General features: G+C 36.1%; 1 protein-coding gene across 2 annotated transcripts in view; it reads right to left on the reverse strand.

Annotated features, from left to right (window-relative positions):
* LOC135703022 (uncharacterized) overlaps positions 1 to 18,588 on the reverse strand; it is a 161,460-nt gene that overhangs the window by 118,225 nt on the left and 24,647 nt on the right. The window contains exon 1 of one of the 2 annotated variants that reach the window (XM_065224126.1): positions 13,827 to 13,849. The exons of the other annotated variant lie outside the window; for it this stretch is intronic. The gene's annotated coding sequence lies outside the window, so the exon portion shown is untranslated. Of the gene's footprint in view, positions 1 to 13,826; positions 13,850 to 18,588 lie in introns of those variants that run through there. 2 annotated transcript variants of the gene reach the window in all.

Below are 18,588 nucleotides of genomic sequence, written 5' to 3' on the forward strand. Positions count from 1 at the left end.
CATGACAGATGATAACCTCCTTTATCAAACAATGTAGTCTCACACACACACAAGTCTCTTACCAATGATATGTGCTTACCTCTCAGTATGTTCAAATTTTCTTATAAACTATTAAAATTGACTGCAAGTTGCTAAGCCGTAAATCAATGTAGCAGAAATAGTGTGAAATCGGTTGGTAAAGCCGTGATTATCAAAAGAGAAATTCGATGAAGAGAACCGATCAAAATCTTTTACCCCTTTGCCTCTAACCTTCTCAACTAAGTGTTCTTTGAGCAATTCCACTGTTGTTAATGGAGAGCTTTCTTAGCCTGCACCATTTTTGCATTCGTATATTGTATTGCAAGCACAATCATACCAACAATCAATATGAAACTAACGATTTTAAATTGGCTCACCACTTTAGTAGCCTATTGGTCCCAAGCAAACGATTAACGTACCCTATTCTAGTCGAAATTCTAGTACTACGCAATGTTTGTTTTGATTCGCTATGAAAGTTTGACAGATAAAATGAGGGGTTATTGGTTTTTCCTATGTTTCGAGGGGTGATTCGACAAGCTTGGGACCGAAGATAGTACCAGAGGTGAGCCAAAAAGTTGAGCACGTTTCTTCGGGACCTACTTGTCTTAGAGTTACCTCTATGATCATACCCTATTCACAAGGAAGTTCTTTGACTGGATCGGAATGAGAACACAGCCACCTAGCATGGTCTTAAATTTAGCTGTGCTCCTTTATCCACAAATCTAAGATACCATCATTAATGGCGGAAAACTCCAACTCGGATTAACTTTAAAATACAGTCCCTGTTTGGAAAATCTGCTAAATGTTTGCTTATGATTGAATTGATTAACAATCAGCCAGACATTTGCGATCGGGATTTAATCCGAGTAAAATATTGTCGTTCCACTTGAAAGCTGGAAAATCAGACTAGCGAAAAACGATTTTTTTTTCTTGTTTGAAATCACCCAATGATGCGCTATTTAGCGCACGATACCTTAGGTTTAACGTATAAAACAAGTCATATTTTCCAGCTTCCAAGTGGATCGACAATACCGGTTGAGGGCTACCGCCATAAGCATGTTTCAATTCGATAGATTGTGCGAATACAGCGCATTTTATCTGACGTTATGTTTTACATACCGATCGAGAGTAAAATCAATTGGCCCGTGTCGGAATTTTCGGTTTTCTACTTCACTGTATACGTTACTATACGAATGAATTGTATTGGTATAGAAAAATATTTATTTAAAAAAAAACCGCTTCAAAGCAGATCAAGCTGTACTTGTACTTGTCATTAAAACTGGTATAATGCTACCAATATTTTCCGTGTAAAAATCATACTTTCCAGCTTTCTGAAGTACATCCATTTTTTTTCACTTTTCAAAGCAGAGATGAGATTCCTTTCTTTGCGTGTGGTCTATTATTTGCGCAGAATTCACTGAGTCAGAACTGCATTAGAATTGTATCGATAACTGCTACTACTGCTTTTATTATTATTTCTTAGGAAATATCTCCAGTATTCCCTATCAATTATCCCTTTGGTATGATCTACAAAAATATAATTATATCCTTAGAGTTCCTGGAACTATTTTCATTTTTAAAATTTGCAGTGCTTAGTAGTATAGTATCACAATACTCTTTGAAATAATGTCAGGAGTTTGTAATGATATAGTTCGAGGTCTTAACTACCTGAATCTTAAGCGCCACTTCCAAAAGAAAGGTTGCAGACGCACGATTGGATTTTGCCCGAGATTCATACACACTAAGGATGTGAACCATTTGCCGAGTTAAATTTAACTTGTAGTTAAAAGTGACATTTCGAAAGTAATTTTTTTTTTATGTTCGAAATTCCCTGTGTTACCAATTGATCGGTTTTCGAGCAAAACTCAGCCACGGTTGTCAAAATTTAACTTCTTGTCTGTAAGAAATAACCACGCTCGGGTTAATCGATAGCTTTTCATCTGTCAAATTTTAACCATAAGTTAAAAAAAAAATCCGCCAAACGGTTCAGAGCCTAAGATTATTTTGTTTCTTTTGTTTCTTTATTAAAGAGACTTTCAGCCTTAGGCTGGTTCGTCTCTCGACACTAAGATTATATTGCGGGAGTCAATATTTTTTACTTGATTTTTTGATTGTTGAAAAAGTCCGTTTAAATTCAAACGACCGTTATCCGTAAGGAATCTATTAAATCGATTTATTTTTATTTTCTATCATTTAATGGGATTAACATTTGCGTGCCTAACGTCTAAATGTGCATAAATATCAAAATTTAACTATCTCTAAAACCATCATTCTTCAATCTTTTTCTGCACTACAAGTTGCATTTTGTTGGGAATCTATTCAAATTTTTGAATCCGTTAGGAAAAAATGGATCAATACATGGTTTCAGAGTTATTCCGGTTTCTGTTGGGGTCACTCAGGGACGGCGTTCGGCTTTACTGTTCTGTAATAATTATACACATGGTGAATATAATATTTTCTCACTCAAATGATGTAATTGGACCAATTACAGCTATACCGATGGTCCATGATGCATGATCACCATGGGAAAAGTTCCGGTGATGTGATGAACTAGCCTACGGCTAAAAATCACAAAAAAAAAGAAAAAAAAAAAAAAAATTTCCGGTGCCTCCGAGGAAGTGGCCGATTCTCAATAAGAACCAAAACCCGTCATAACGGGGGTGGCCAAAGCCTCCTGGGCATGTTCCGGTGCCCCCGGGTACTCTTTGAAATTATATTAAAACCCGTTGTTTTACCGGAGTTTTTGGACAGTCAGTGATAGTTGCTCTTTAATCTGGTTGATTCTCAATATAAACTTTAATGGAGCCTAACTCCAAATGCAGCCTAACTTGCCAAGAACATTAACTGGACCTCCTTATCGCTAACGTTGAGGCCAATTAGGACTCCAAGAGGTCATCTTCCGGTTTGAGTACACAGCAAAAAAATAATTTTGATATCACATCAAAGTGGATGCACTACAATCATGTCGAAAATTTCATGTAATTTTTATGACCACATAAATAAACAAATGTAGTAAAAGCAGCGTAATGTCAGTTCATGCATTGTATTAATGATAATTTTGTCCTTTTTAGCAAGTAATATTACACCATATTTTCGACATGATTGTAGTGCATCCACTTTGACGTGATATCAAAATTTTTTTTTTGCTGTGTAGTTTAGGTCGACACACTGAAGAACTGTCCGTGAAGCAAACAACCGGATTGACAAGATATCGCGTTGCGAGTTAGGTTGAATTCCTCTCAAAGATTGCGAAGATTGTGCACAGTGAACCGCTTCCCAGATGCGCTGAACCGCTCGTACGTCAACGCATCGGCCCTGGTAAGGGTGAACCGATCCAGCGACGAAGGAACACGTGGCATCAAACGGCGCCGGCGGTGGCGTCGGTATTAGCAAGACAAGCATCAGCAGACATCAAGCTGTGAGTCAAAACCATAGAACATTTTTCTTTTCTATAAAATACAAAAAAGTGCTCCAAAGATTGGTTCTTGGGTTGATTTTGAAGTTCCCTTGAATACATTTCTCAGGCTTGGTGTTCTTAACGTAACGCTTGTGTTATAAGTCTCGCATGCACCGAAAGAAAAGTTTCAGGTTGGAATTGTGTAACTGATTGAATTCAGGTGAGTTTCTTCAAGTGCAGTTTGTCGATCCTCACAATTACAGTTGAGCTAGCTCGGATCATGTGATTGCCACTCCCAAAACAGGTGGTCATCATTAGATACAACTTAAACGCCAAAATATACGCATTCATCCGAAACAATTAAGGTCATGAATGCAGCGGTGGTGTAATGGACGAACGGGTGGTGGTTGTGATCAGGCTTGCTTCGACTCACTTGCTATAAAAAAATAATTTGCTGTATTTTGAAATCGTTAGATGTTATAATGATATTTTGTTCTGAGTGAACGCTCACGAATCATAAAATCTCTGATTGTAACACTCTGGAAGCGAAATTGACAGGTTTCATGTGTCAAACACTTGCCTTTTAACCTCTTATTGTATCTTACAAGTACAAAACATCATTATAACATCTAAAGATTTCAAAACTCAGAAAATCATTTTTTCAGATGGCGTACAAGACATGCAACGTCGGTTCTGACGTTCGACGGTAGATTGGTATGAGATCAGTTTCTGCTGCTTGTCGGAGGAACTGGTAACGAGCATGGCGTTCTTGAAGACCATACAATTCAGTAGGTGCTACACCGTGATTGACCAGATCTAGCGAAATTCACACAAAGAACCATGTAAATGGGGCTTGGGATTAGCAATCCATTCTCAGTGTGCAAAATCCGGTACATCATTACAATTCAGGCGCCGGTCACGTCCTTACGATCGCCGGGGAGAGAAAGGATTATTAGTTAGACACCCGTGGCGACTAGAGAACGAGTTTACCTCTGCATCTCCACGTTAGTGATGGGAAGTACGTTGTTGTTAGTGGTTTAGAAATGGATTCATATTGGAAAGTGATGCGATCTTTTAAAGCATGGTTCAAGCAAACGACGTGACCCTAACAACTCAGTAATGTAAAAGGGCTTGGGTTCTAACCCACGGTCTTCTGCTCAGTCAACCAAAATAGCCGCTCTAAGGCTATCGTGGCCCTGATTTCACAATAAGCTACGACCGACGATCTTTCAAGTCCGTAAAAAGGAGTTATACAAATGAAATTACGTTCCCAAAAACAGTTAACAACGCATTCCATACCGCATCTGGAGTACGTCATATATTTTCTAAACATTTTACAACAATACAACAATAACGATCAACTTTGTAATGCAGTTCTGATATATTAAAAGCTCAAGTTTTTTGAAAAATATCCAAAACTTGGTCCAATTACTTTTTTAACTTTATATAATGAAATTAAACCAAATTTACAATAAAAAAGCACCCAAGTAATTTTTTCTAAGTCGCACCGTTTTCGAGATGTAACTATACGCTATAGCGTTTTAAAAGTAGATATTTTTAAAATGTTGGTAGTTTTCGGGCATTTTTTAAATGTTTTTCGCGGTTCTTCAGTTCCGACAATATTTTTTTTTCAGAAAGATCAGAAAATTTTACAATAAAAATGCTCTTGATAGCTCATTGATGTGATCTAAATTATCCGGAATGTGTATATTTTAAAACAATTAAGTTTCTTGCATATACATATTTCGCTCGTTAACATATGCAAAGAACTTATAATTACGATTTTTCGAGAATGATTAATTTATTTTTACATTGTTAGATTGATACAGTTGCAATAGAAATCCATACTTTAATTCTTAGTAATATCAACAATTTTCTTTTCATTAACTCTAAGACTAGTAGGTCCCGAAGAAACGTGCTCAACTTTTTGACTCAGCTGTGGTACTCTCTTCGGTCCCAAGCTAATCGATTCACCCCTCGAAACATAGGAAAATCCACGAACCCCTCATTTTATCTGTCAAACTTTCATAGCGAATCAAAACAAACATTGTGTAGTAGTAGAATTTAGACTAGAATGGGGTCCGTTAATCGTTTGCTTGAGACCAATAGGCTAGTCAAGTAGTGAGCCAATTTAAAATCTTTAGTTTCGTATTGATTGTTGGCGCTACTTCGTCGTAATCGCCTATTTCCGTTCTATCGATCAGAAAAGATCAATAATATCAATGATTTCACCGTGCACAAATCAATCATAGGTTTTATCGATGCCTTAGTTCATTAGCTACAACATAAATCCTATTAGAGCACATTGTGTGAATATTTACTCTCATTGTTCTTAATACAAAAGAAGCGCTCCTAACGAAACCCCTTTTTCTACGTTTATCTGTAGGACGAAGAAAATCTACGTGTGTTTCAATACGTTAGAACGGAATTGAAACTCGTAGGACGAATTTAGAATCAAGAAGCACTATTAGATTTTAAACAATATCTAAACAATTTGTGACTCTTTATCAAATCCAACGGTACGTATGGAAAGGTGAATAAATTTAAAAGTCATCTTTGACAGAATTTTTCAATTTTTTTTTATTAAACCCGTTCAAAAAGAGAGGTAAAGCGCGGGTTGTGCTTAGTAGGACGAAAATTAGATCGAAAACCCTATCACTTCAATTTTTAACATCTTTGCGAGTATTGTTAAGGGGAAAACACCAAGGCAGGTGTATCACCAGCCACATTTAAATTAAACCAAAAATGTTCGAATTCTTTGAATTTGTTAGAAGTGATAGCCTCGGAAAACAATTTGCTTGACGAAATGAATGAAAAAATAAGTCTATGGTCTCCAAACAGGGTATCATTGTGCTGTGTGATGTCTGATTTCAAGAATGGTATAAGCTTAGAAAACTCTCAATTAAAAATTATGAAGCACTCGAAGGACACATTTAAATTGATCACTTGTGGTAGCTACTCCGATATTACAAAGATTATTCGTTATTGCGCAGAGATCCAATAGTAGTTCTGTGTGTTGCAATAAATTGGTGTAATTTATTTTAATTCAAAGGATTTATAAACGAGAAAAAAAAATTCATATATATGATATAATATAATATCACATTTAATGGTGATGACCAGATGTCATCTATAAAGGGGAAGTTAACCGCACTGAAAAGTTAAAAAAAAATCAGCACGTTTTTATTTTTCTAAAAATATTGGAAAAAAATATCAAAAATCCGAGGAAATCAGCTTTTTCCTTAGATTCCAGAGAAAACTTTTTTTTTTATCTGATAATGAAAAAAATATTGAACCCTCAGTAATACCAAAAAGTCGATGTTTTGTGGTTTTTTGAGTCCAACTTTATGACATAATGACTTACAAAAAATGTTTTTGCACGTGATTTTTTTTCAGAAAATTCGAAAAAAAATATTCTTTTAGATTTTTATAGAGGAATTTACGTATTCTCGGCAACCTAAGCAGCGACCTTCTTTCTATAGCCTTTTTCTCTATGGAACGCACACATATGCAGTATTGGTTTGTTTACAATCGTTTGCTGCCAGCTGCTCTACCAATTTCAGTCGAAAGAATTGTCAGAAACTGTTTTGAAACGCTTTTACAAAGCTCCAATCTTCTCTAGTGAGAGCGAGTATTGTCGGCAAGGAGTTTTTCTTCGGCAACCGTTCCATTTGAACTGCATGTATATCTGCTGTTCTATTATCGGCAACTCGAAATCAGCTGCAATTTGTAGTGCGTGTGTTTCATTTCAAGAAAATCTGCTAGATTGCTTTTTCTCAGTGGTAAAAATATAGTCAAATTGAAGCTGAAAGCATAAAGAATCGTTTGCATGCATTCAGCGAAGTGTTTTCGTAAGAAAATCCAGTGAAAATAGTGTTTCAATTTGTGTTGCCGAAAATAGTCTGTCATGCCGAAGCCGTCATTTCCCCTATCTTTTTTCCAATATTTTTAGAAAAATCTAACTGAAATTATTTTTTTTCGGAGCGGTGAACTTTCCCTTAATGATACAGTTATTTTATTGCATGGTGATTCCATTATAAGTACAACCTGTTAGTATCCCCGTATAGGAAAACGTGATTTAATAATTGAGACATGGAAACTCACTATTTTTGTTTGTTCATGCAAACCTTTCATTCTGAATTTATAATGGCAATTTGAGGCTGATGTTAAACCGAAGTTGCATTGAGTCAACTTTTTTTTTAAACCAGATAAGGGGTACTTTGGCCGACATCTCCTCAATCCAATCCAATCTATGTACTATATAATGTACAATATTCTGGCACAGCACATCCGTTTGTATCGCAACCTCTGACCACCCTTATATCAATTTGGTATCCTGTCTCGTTAAGCTAATTTTATATTTATTCAATCGTTTTAATGAGCCACAATCGTTTTAATGAAAATCTGTTTATTTAGGGCACCCGGATGCATCGATAGATTTGGATTATTCTACCTCATGTGGTTGAACATCGGAAACCTATACCAAAATGCGACGCAATAGCAACCACGTAAATAAATAACGGACACAATGAAGTGAATATCTTTGCCCTCCCAACGGAAAAAATAGGAATGACCACAGGAAACCAGGCGTCTGCAGTTTTATGTGTGAAACCGATAAAAACGTGCCTTGCCTTTTTATTGCTTTGAGATCCTGTCTGTGTTTATGACCTTCAATCAGTGCATTGCGTGGTGACTGAGGATATAATTGTCACCCTGTTTTTTGTGGATGAAGCGACTGAGAAAACCGTGAATATAACAACAACAATAACCAAAAAAAGAACAAAGAGTTCCCATCTTGGATGCGAACTGAGTGATGAATGATAAATCAAGATGACGAGAGTAAACGAGTGATGCTGTTGGGGGCCACTGGAGGGTACTAACAATGATTACCATAATTCCCTTAAGGATGACCTACATTTGCGGTCGCCGCTTCCTGGTTCGGAACCAGAGTGACATAAAGAAAAGTGCGCATCACAACAACCAGCAACATGGCAATCTATGCATGCGACCAAAAACGTTGACTTGCACATTCGCTCTTCCTGCGTCCTATGGTTGAAGTTTATCATCAATCACTCATCTCTGTGGTGTGTGTTTTTGCGTACATGCTACCACTACCGAATGTCCTGGATCCTGTCAGATGGATTAATGGTCCATGTTTAATGGATCGTGTAACAAAAGCTTGTGTGCATGTTTGCTTAGACAAGGTTATGGAGTGCAATTTTCGATCTAAGCCAGTGTAAGTATGGTGCATGTGTGATACTGAGCTGCTCTGATGGAGACTACGGAAGTAATTAGAATCCAAGTTCCACTGCTCAAAAGAGATATGTTACAATGCATTGTCCGAAGGAAAACGTTGATGATAATAGTGATAAGATAAATGCTATGTGTTTTATTATAATGCACTCCATTCAAGGACTCAATTTCATACAAATGTCAATTTCATAAAAATGTTGAAAATAGCAATAAAATGAACCGAGGTCCTATGTGGTTGCACTACAAATTACTATTTTGACTCCAATTTAAACGGTTTCTATCATTCAGTTTTTTTTTTTTTGATATTTATAGGAGAGGTGTATTAATCTAAGCGGATCCAAAAAATACTAATTGGTCGTTTTTGATAACAATATAACGTATGCGGCTTCTCAAATAAATTATTCACATTTTCTACGCACTTTTAACATCAATTTTCCAAGCTTGATTTTCAAGTTTATGTGGAGATGAAGAAACTGAAACAGTCCTTCAAAATCGTACAAATGGTTTTGAAGAAGAATTAGTTGATTGTGTACGTTACCACCTAACAGGAAAATGAAGAACCTTTAACAGTTTGTAGGGGAAATGGATGTAATGTCGGCCCCTAATTTGGGCCCATACATAAGTTCAGCAATCGACTAAATTTTCAAGAGCGACCAAAAAGATCCATTAGTACCGTCCCAATGACGCGTTCATCTAGATAAAATAGATAAATAGCAAATTTTTAGCGATGGGCCCAATCTTAGATCCATAGGCCAACATTAGAGCCATTTTCCCTATTTACCGTAATACAGTTAGAATCACTTTCAATTCCAACTATTTTGACTAAATTGATAAAGCTCACGAAGGAGTGCATTGAAAATTTGTAAGTAAAAACACACACACAATTCCTCCTTAAACTGATTGAATAAGACATTTTAACTATGTTTTGCATCTGACAAACAGCAGGATGATGAATCGGTTTTGGTGTTGCTATCGAGGACGAAGATAATCACAATTCGTAGCCGTATGGACGGTCTGATGTGCTTGTTAAACATGCTTGATACTTTGAACTACGTCGTCTTTGTCGTCATCGTCATCATCGTCATCACGGCTGCCATCAGCACTTGTAGATAGCTACGATTTGGAACGTCTCTTGATCAGTCAGACCAAACATTTGTGGCTGGCATGTTTTTCCTATCGATAGACTGCTGGCCTTCAATTATCGTCAGTGCTCTTGTCGTTGCCGGCGGTGTCTTCGGTGATGTTGTCATCGAGGATTTCAAACGACATGTGCGTGGAGACAAGGTGGAGATACGGAAAATCTGATGTCAGTGAAGTGAAACCATTCGTAAGAGATGGGTTGAAATGAAAGAAAAATATACGCACGCAGTGGGTCAGACTAAATAATGATGTGTTGCTTTGCGTGAAATTATTGTTTTTGTCGTTTTGTCTACGTTAACTGCCGTCTTTTGACAGGGCAAATTCAAAGAGCTGGGACAAAATCAGTTGATATTTCTAAAAAATGTGAATACTGTTGAGAAAGATGCAGTATTTGGCGTATTCGATATATTTCAATAAATTATAACACAAAACGGTAAAAAGGTAAATGAATCATTAAACAAGGACGATGTTCCTTAATAAGTAAAAAAAATCTCCTTAAAATAGATCGGGTTGCTCCTTAAATGATTGATCAAAATACGTTAAAAATCTTAAAATGCTCAGTAAATATTTAAAGTACGCTCCCTAAAATAGAGAAAACTGTATATTAAGCATTTGAAAATGCTCCTTAGTATGCACCGCTTTGCACCATTTTGAAGTGTAATTGTACCATATATCATCGGAAAAGTTGCTGTAGAAAGGTTAATAAGTACCATGAAATCAGCTGAAATGTTCAGTAAAAATGCACAAATGCACACAATGATTTACTGAACATTTCAGCTGATTTCATGGTACTTATTAACCTTTCTACAGCAGCTTTTCCTATGATATATGGTACAATTACACGTCAAAATGGTCCAAAGCGGTGCGTACTAAGGAGCATTTTCAAATACTTAATGTATAGTTATATACTGAGCATTTGAAGATTTTTAACGTATTTTGATCAATCATTTAAGGAGCAACCCGATCTATTTAAAGGAGATTTTTTTTACTTATTAAGGATAATTTCATCTGTTTTATTGAGCAAAAGTAGGGCTGCCACACAAAACCCCAAGTCCCACGCATATTGCTTCCGTTAGTGATACGTTGCGGCAAAATGTCAGATATGTATATCTATTGTCTAACTATCATATTTTGTACTATTCGAAATGACGTCTAATAAAAAGTGTTATGGTGGGGTTATTTGTAAACTAGGTAGAAAGTTTGGGTAAGTGTCCATGATTCATATTGCTTACCTTTTTTATCCATTGATTTATTTGGTAGGCTCAACCGCGTTAGCTTTACAGAGCCGATAATTGACTCATTTCAATAATAATAAAAAAGGGGGTCATAAACGATTTCATTTCTTTCTGGGAGGCTACTGTTTCCTGCTTGCTATTTCCCGCGCCCGTAACTTTTTCCTTTCTTCTGTTTTTTCGCTTCCATGGTATGCTGTCACTTTGATCTTCGCCTGGTCACAGCAAATGCAGCGATATAGAAATCTCCATTTCTACATCCATATATGCTCCACGTACTCCAGTGTAAGCATCGAGACCCAGCTTTGGTGGAATTTTTTCACGGACGACACGTTAAACTTTACCGTATTTCCCCAGCACAAACGCTAGATCTTTGTTGGGAACTTCAAATAAAGCAGTTCATATACTCGCACATATTGAATAAATTCTCCCGCATTCGACATGCATACCTCGAATGCCACGAGGGCGTAGCCAGGTTTCGAATTAGTAGGGGGGGGGGGGGGCTTGCAAAAAAAAATTGTATGGATCACTAAGTCGATCATCGTTTAACCGACACTGAATTTTCAGTCATACTTCGACATATTTTTTTCCTTGATTTGTTTTCCGTCGATCTTGAATTCCATGCTGAGCACCAATGCTACCGACGCCAGGGAGGCAGCTCCCACACCTGGACCCTACCTATCGACCCATCAACTCATGAACCGGGGACCAACGTCTTTACCTCCTTCCGAAGGAAGGCGTGATCAGAGATGTTATGCATCAGAACATCCCGGCGGCGCCGACTGGGATTTAACCCAAGTCTGCTGAGGTGAGAGGTAATCACGCTTACCACTACACCACCGGCACCGCTTTCTTACAAAATTATGTTTGTTTACTTAGTCTTGATAGAGATTTACTATTTTATTCGATAATAATTTTTCAATAATCATCATTATAATTAACTTGAAAATTTATTAGAAACATTTTATTTTAGGTTTTTCTTAAAGTATGGGTTAGGAATTACAAAAAAAAACATAGTAATTATGATTGGTTTTAGATCATCCTGGAATTAAGTTTAACACAAAAGCCGCAAAAATAGACAAAGTTAATTTGTTTTCCACCCAATTGTGATGATATAAAAATATATATTCACAAGTAAAATTTCAAACACACTAAAAAAAATTGTATCCTAATTGGCATTCTCTTTAAATTGTCACCTTCTGCTGATTTTTTTTTAATTTCACTCTGCAGTATTGTTATATTCTCATGAAACCACGCACTTCAGTTTTTTCTATGTATACAATACTATTGTTATATTCATTACAATTCCTTTGGTAATTTCTTAATATTTATCTATAAGCATTTTTCTGAAACCTTTTAAAATTCACCTCCGACCTGCTATTGAAGTTTGCTAATAATTATCTTGAAACCTTCCTCAGAACGCTCCTGAAAATTTCCTCAAAGCTTTGATAAAATTCTTCTTAGAATGTTGCAAGAGTTCTCCTTAAAATTCCCTATGATTTATTAAGAACTTATTTAAATTATCTCTACAGCTAATTAATTTCAGATTTTTGGGAAAGTTCTAGAGTCATTGGAGTTTCATGGAAGAGAAAAAAAAATCAAAGTTAAATATGGGTTAAATCCCAAAATCCAAAAATATTTTTAAATTTTAAAATCTGAGTAATAATAATAATAAACCAAAAATCATTAAAATGTTCGTAGTCTGTAATTATCAATGAAAAATATTGTGCTTTTTTTCGAGTTTTCTGAAATAATAAATCTAACTTCAATCTGATTCGGCAACTCAAACAAATGTGGAAGTTATACATTAAAAAATAACAAAGGCTAGTTAAACTTAAAATTTAAACTTATTTCAGATACCTGAACTCTAAACAAATATATCAGGCGTAACATTTGATAACGGCACAAAAACTTTTGTAAACAAAATATGTAAGGCCCTTTACACGCGAACCGAAGTACGCCCACGCAAACCAATACAATTATCGGAAAGGGGTAAATTTTCCTCACCCAATGATGTTGTTGAATTACGTGGGCGTTCTTCGGTTCGCGTGTAAGGGGCCTCACAACTTTTGTTTACGCCTGATATTATGTGGCTGAGTTAGGAGGATAGTCACCAGGGGGGCTCCTCCTTGGCTACGCCTATGCCTTTCCATCATCATAATGGAAAATAAACTTCTCAAGGCTATGCAGCAATGTATGGAGCATCGAATCTTCGGACTTAAATTTGATTAACAGGGATTCCTCCTCAGCTATTCTGTATAAAGCTTCCATCTGGACAGGATTCGCGTCCAGCGCTTTAGCGAAATTATTAATTTCGCCTAACGATGGTCTTCCAGCACCATTTCCAAAGCTGACTTTGATTGTATTTTTCACTTGAACACCGCCACTCACCTTCAATTGTTGTAACAACAGCAACCACACACGACCGAGTTGCGGGTAGAGACAAAACGAGCAACAAACATATCGAGAAAACAACTGTCTATAGCACTATCGACACCGAGAATCAACTACTGGATTTTTGTTGTTGTACAAACGGCTATCTACGCCGCCACAGTGGGACGAAATCAACGATGAAACTATTGAGTGTAGCATTTTGATGTCTCCTAGAATGTTGCTTCATTTTTTTGAGTACTTTATTTGAGTGGTAAATAGTTTTGATTAAAGGAGGTATACACTCAAATAAGCAGTTGCTACACAAAATAACGTTAAGATTAGTTGCTAATACCTGCAACGAAGAGATAGCTATTTGTTTTCTTCAGCAAATATGTGCATTTTAGAGCACTTACAACTTCGTAGAACAGCGGCGTCGGTGGTATAGTGATAAGCGTGATTACTTCTCACCCCAGCAGGCCTGGCTTCAATCTCTGATCACGCCTTCCTTCGGAAGGGAAGTAATGCCGTTGGTCCCCGGTTCATGTGTTGATGGGTCGATAGGTAGGGTCAAGCTGCATCCTTGGGGTCGCGACGACCACTCAAACCAGAATAAGTTACTGCGACCGACGATCATTCAAATCCAGAGACCGAAGCAACGAAAAAGCACTTAGGACTTCATTAAATTCTACTTTTAAGCGATGTTCATGATTTCGAATTGGTCCTTATGTAGGAAGGGAAGAGAACTGTTATTACCTCCATACTCTTCTTTGTTTTTTTTTCTTCTTTTATTTGAAACAATATGCATTAAATTTAGTCAGCGATTAAAGGATCAAATCTACGGGAAGAAAAAAATAAAAACTTACTTTAAAAAATATTGTAGTCAATTTTTTCATACAGAACGAAAAGCAAAATTGTCAATAACCAAGTCTTGCCATCGCGGAACATAATTTTTCTCCCTAAAAACGAATTATGTTTCAAAACGAAAAAGTCAATTTCATTGAACCTAGCCAACTGCAATAATTGAACAATAGACCACACGCGATTGAGATCATCCCGCCGAGAAACAGAACTACATATGATAATAAATATAAATATGTAGAGTTGAGAACTACTTCGACCTAATAGCCCATTTTGGACCTATCGAGCAGAAAATATGAAATATATCCATGATTTCAGCATAGTCAATTATATGTGTGGTACGATACATTAAATTAAAAGCTACCAAACAACTAAATGGATGTTTACACCCATTTTTCAAAAAACAAAAGAAGCTCTCCGACCGAATCCATTTCTCCATTTTTACCTTCATTCGTACGTCAAAGTGAATTAAATAGTGTTTCAATGCGTTAATTGGTTGAAAGACTGTTGAGAAATGACGGTGGATAAACGGCCCAACTCACCGCGAAAATCGAGGATTCCTGTATTATTGTATTACAGCAGGTTTGCTCCCGTACTTGCTTCTTTGCATTTGCTGTAAAAGCAAAGAAGCAAGTACGGGAACAAAATTCATAAATCCATATTTTCTCTTCCAAATCACTGCGAAGAAACACAAGAAATACAAAGCATCAAAACTTATAGCAGTTCATACATTGATCACATCTAAATATTAATTTGATAGTCATACTGTTCACTCATGCATAATTTTTTATTTGCAATCCATGCCCTGATCGGCATTTGCCAGTGTGGACCAGAAAATGTAAAGTGACTGCTCCCACACATTGAACGTGCAGAACGCGTCATCGAGCGTGCATAAATTTGTGTAATGAAACATCACTGAACCGGGATAATCTGCGATAAAATTCGTCTGCTTCGTAAACCCGGATTATGGAGCACATATAGATGATAAAAATAAATTCAAATTATACAACTTAAAGGATGATTCGTTCGTCGGATGGCAATCCTTTTTTATAGAGTAGTGGAGATTAGTTTCCGTTCATTTGTTCATTGCACAGGTGAATGATTTCTCACGTGAATAAATAATATTGATGATAAGGAATACGTTCGAGCCGTGTTGAATTTTGGTGGGTCGTTGATATTAATTATTTGCTTGGATGCATGTACGTAGATATAAACACTCATATCAACATAATCTGGGATCCTCATTTCAGTTTAGGGAACTTCGTTGCAGTTTGTAAGAGATCTTACTTCAAAAAAGCTTAACGAACTTCTTGGAAGTTTAAAGAGCGTCATTAAATTTCAAGGAAGTTTCCAGATGATCAAGAACATTTGTAGATGATGAAGGTCTTTCCAGAAGTTCAAAGATGTTCAGTGATCTTCGTATAATCCTTTTTATTTTTAATTATAACTTTATCAAAGTGATTATCAGCCGTAGGCTGGATTATCAATTTTAAGATAATATAAGCTCTCAAAATTGTCCATTGTGGAACAAAGACTGACGTTGAATAAAGCAATCATGAAAAAGTAGAAAAAAAGTTCAACCAAAACCCCATAAAACTTTTTAAAAAATCCAGTAAGCTTATGTAGAAAGAAAAGTTTTGAGTTCATTCCTCTCAATTCGATTAAAACTTAAATTTGGGACATAAATCTTGATTTAATATCTAACTCCGTGATCTTGAAAGCTAGTTACTCCGAGGCATCGAAAAAAAAATATTCTGGATAAATGCTTCGTTTTTTTCTTCAAATATCAGAATCGTGACATTCAAAATCCGGTCGCTTAAAAATTTGACAAAATCGAATGATTTCATGATATTTTTTTTACTGAGATGTCAATATTTTTCAAAATTTATACATCTTAATTTTTACTTACTTTCTTATCTCGACGAATGTTCCTCTTGAAATATGCTTTAATTCTCAGAATCTAGGTAAGTCTCCCAAGACCTTGAATTACGATTTTATTATGAAGCCCGGAAGATTCAATGCTTGTCTCCACACCTTTTTTTAAATCGCTGTATAATTAGTATAATTATTAAAATTCTTAAATATATTCACGTAGTAGAATTTATATGAAGTTACAATTTTTATTAATTACAAAATCTTGAAGGCATATGGGTTTGGGATCTCAAAACAATTTTTATTTTAAATTTCAGTATTTTCAGAATTGTTCAAGGAGATATATCTTAAAATTTTCAAGACCCCTAAATATATGAAATTTATTCCATGTGCACTTTGCCTTGAGCCAGACTTTAAAAAAATAATAAATTTAAAGTCCTACAATTTAATTTTGGATATATCTGAGATTTATGTGATGATTGAATATTTAATATCTTAAAAAACAAGTTACATAATTCATAGAATTATCTAACATGAGAATTTTCTTAAGTTTAAGTTCTTTTAAATTATGAGATGCGGACACTATGTGAGTTCATTACAAAAAGCATGAACAAAATCGTAATCGTTGTTTGTTCAAAATCAGTAAGCTTTTTGCGAGTGAGACCAACGTTTTTTTTTTCCTTGATTTGTTTTCCGTGTCGAGCACCAATGCTACCGATGCCAGGGAGGCATATCTCATACCTGGACCTTACCTATCGATCCATCAAACTCATGAACCGGGGACCAACGGCTTTACTTCAACGGTGGTGTATTGGTAAGCATGATTGCCTCTCACCCCAGCAGGCCTGGGTTCAATGATACCTGATATTATTATGCACTGAAAATATATTTTCGTTATTTCTCTGAAAACCGTTTCGTAAAAATGAATATCGTACAACACATCTTTCATAAATGGTACGAAACATTCGTTTTTCCTGTCATCTGGCGCAATGTCAATATTACGCCTTATTCGTATAATATACAAATACATCTTCGTACAATCATACCATCAACTGCGCTTATTGTCTCCTAAAGTACTGAGATGGGATATTTTTTTTTTAAATATTGTCGGTTTGACCAATACATGCAAGGTACCACAATAAATCAAATTACTCGTCGTGGTTGTTTTATGTTAGAGAAAAAAAATACATGCAATAGCAGAAAAAGCAAGCGAAATCGAATTACCGTTCCAAGAGTGCTTCTTATTTGCTTTAGCTTTACCTTTTCTCATAACACAGATAGAGCGATGGTTAAAGTACAGATCTGACATTCGCAAGGTTCATGAGTCAAGTCCGGTCTGAAGCCTATTTTTATTTTTATTTTTGTCATATTTATTCCTTCCAATGATGAAGTTATTTTAACCCATCCTCACTAACACATTCCACATTTTTCGGTTTCCACAACCAACACTTGTGGCCCGCTGGTTGGGTGTAGCGATAGCGAGTGTGGCAGTTCTAACGAAACTAGCTTCATACAATGTACAAATCCATTTCGTTGCTGAAAACAACGAATGAATTCGTAGAACAAACGAGCGATTTCGTTGTATAAACGAAATTTTATTTTCAGTTTGGTCCTAGGCACGTTTTCCACCAATGAAAAATATTGTTCACGCACATAAAAGCGATGGTAATCGCCGGTGTCTCACGCAATTAGTTCCAACACGCAGTGATATCGTCACTATAAAGCACCTTTAATCGCGGTTAGAGATTACACTTTTATTTCACAATAATACAAGGTTTATTTTCCGTCGGCCGATCGCGGGGATGATTTGTTTACTACTCCTGCCTACTCTGACTGATCATCTGTTCTGCCTGCATGTTTTTTTTTTTTTTTTTTTATATTAATTTATTTGTACAGGCTCAATCGAATAAACTTTACAGAGCCAAGTTATCATTTGCATTATACATGAATAATGTCTTAAATCTAGAGTTAAAGGAATTGAACCGATTACTCGCGGTCGTCTCGAGGTTAGTGGAGATTTACAATTTTTTGGATGGGGAAAGGGAGAAGGAGGTTTGAAATATGATTTATTATACAAATATTTAATTAATCCTAAAACATGAACTTATTTCTATTCATCTTGAAAACAAACATTAAAAAAAAAAACTACACGCACAATACAGAAACTAAACACAAGGTTAATCAAACTTACAATCTAAGGTTAGTATTCTTAAAGTAAACATATATGAGTTTCATAAACTCCAGATCACGTCTAGCCAAAATATCCCGAACTGGAACATTCGGTTGTCTACCTCGAGCCCGAAGGGAATCGCACAGCTCAGATCTGACTCCACGATGCTCAGCACAAGACCAAAGGATGTGATCGGCGTCTTGGTAACCTTGTCCACATTCACAGAGATTGCTGTCTCCCAGCCCAACAAGAAACAAGTGAGCGTTTAACGAATA

This window comes from Ochlerotatus camptorhynchus, unplaced genomic scaffold (genome assembly GCF_037179485.1).
Source record: "Ochlerotatus camptorhynchus isolate MF236.1 unplaced genomic scaffold, CSIRO-AGI_Acam_v1.1 ptg000019l, whole genome shotgun sequence".
NCBI classification, from domain to species: domain Eukaryota; kingdom Metazoa; phylum Arthropoda; class Insecta; order Diptera; family Culicidae; genus Ochlerotatus; species Ochlerotatus camptorhynchus.